Consider the following 1,855-nt stretch of genomic DNA (forward strand, 5'->3'; position numbering starts at 1 on the left):
GGCCCACTTGCCATTGCCAAATCGTCACGGTCAACTCATCACGGCCCACTAGCCATTGCCAAATCGTCACGGTCAACTCATCACGGCACACTAGCCATTGCCAAATCGTCACGGCCAACTCATCACGGCCCACTAGCCATTGCCAAATCGCCACGGCCAACTCATCACAGCCCACGTGCCATTGCCAAATCGCCATGGCCAACTCATCACGGCCCACTTACCATTGCCAAATCGCCACGGCCAACTCACAGTGGGACAACTCACTGCGGGACAAGAATTACACTAATATGGAAGAAATGGCGGAATAGAGTCATTAAAGGAATGGTGCCGAAGGAGGGGCAAAATGAAATGCGCGTGAGAAAAATTAAAATCGTGTTTTAGTGATTTTAAATAATTCAACCGAACCGTTGAATTGTGCCGTGGCGAGTTGTGTCTTGTGGCAAGTTGGCTGTGATGAGTTGGCCGTGGCGAGTTGACCGTGCCAAGTTTTTCCCATTCCGTTTCTACCAATGCCCCTCACTTAGTTCTGGACAGCCACTTGTCTGAAACGGTACAGGGTCTCCTGCTTGAGCAGGGGGCTGGACTAGAAGACCTCCGAGGTCCCTTCCAACTCTCTTATTCTTTAATTCTGTGATTTTCCTCCAAGCCGGTAGACCCTGAAGCCGAGAACTGTTCAGATTATTATTATTATTATTATTATTATTATTAATTTAATTTATATACCGCCCTTCTCCCGCAGGACTCAGGGCGGTGCACAGCGTATTAAAAACAGTACAAATACAAAGCATAAAAAGATTCTAGGGTCCATTTGCATCTGAATATCCCTCCTTGTATTCTGATAACCATTATAACCCTGGGCCACCGAGGGCGATTTGTAGACGATTTGCAGACTTCCCGTTTCTTGAACATTTGCAGGAGACGAGCGAACAAGATGAGCCAGTGGCCGTTTCTAAGCCTAAACCCCAAACTTCTTTTCTGTAAATTAAGGATGTCATCCTGAGTCATTTGAGAGCCTGAGAAACAAATAAGATGAAAGATAAAAGCCTGACGAGTAGAGAGGGAGAGAGCTGAGGTCCTGCCCCTGTTATCTGAAACGCAATAGCCGTGTGTTTTTGTCCACGTCTCTGCTCATTTCATCACAGGTATGAATAAAACAGTTGTTACATTCTTAGGAGATGCACAGAAATGTGAACAAAAGCAGTTGCAGAGTTTAGTCGGTTCGTCTCTACTTTTCGGGCTTTTAAATAGCAGGATTAAAAAAAATCTGCATTAAAAAAAAAAACTTTTGAAGCTCCGGTTCCTGGAGTTATCTGAGCTTGGTTGCTTTTTTTTTTTTTTGCAGATAATTCTTCCCCAGTGCGCTGACGATGCTTCCTAGCCTAGAAATAAACTCTCTCATGAACTTAAGTGTCTGTACACTTGGATGGACATTGTGTTGGAAGAGTGTTCATCAACGCTTTCTCATCCAGTAAGGGAAAAAAGCATCTTATGATAGGCAAAAAGATTAGTTTGGGGTCTCCAATATTTTCATTAATGAGTGGGATGGTCCCAAAGGTGCTTTTTTTTTCTTTGTTTTTCCTTTGAAGACGTTTCGCTGCTCATCCAAGCAGCTTCGTCAGTTCTGACTCAATGGTGGGGAATGGAAGGAGGGAACCAAAGAAGCTTCTCGGATAGGAAGCGAAAAGTCTTCAAGAAAAAAACAAGGAAATTCTAGTTGCCTCTTGGAAAAAAAGCACCTTGGGGACAATCATGATCTCTGGACGACCGATAGGCGGGCGGGGCAATCCTTTATCGACAGCGCCGATCATAAGTAGATAAAATTAAAGGGGTTCTCTCAACAAGGTAGAGAAATCGC

At 44.5% G+C, this 1,855-nt stretch overlaps 1 protein-coding gene across 1 annotated transcript in view; it reads left to right on the top strand.

Moving 5' to 3' along the window:
* LOC107299171 (serine/threonine-protein phosphatase 2A 55 kDa regulatory subunit B gamma isoform) overlaps nucleotides 1–1,855 on the top strand; it is a 20,512-nt gene that overhangs the window by 738 nt on the left and 17,919 nt on the right. The gene's annotated exons all lie outside the window — the stretch shown is intronic.

The sequence above is a fragment of the Protobothrops mucrosquamatus genome, unplaced genomic scaffold (assembly GCF_001527695.2).
Source record: "Protobothrops mucrosquamatus isolate PMUCROS unplaced genomic scaffold, P.Mucros_1.0 scaffold4641, whole genome shotgun sequence".
Taxonomy (NCBI): domain Eukaryota; kingdom Metazoa; phylum Chordata; class Lepidosauria; order Squamata; family Viperidae; genus Protobothrops; species Protobothrops mucrosquamatus.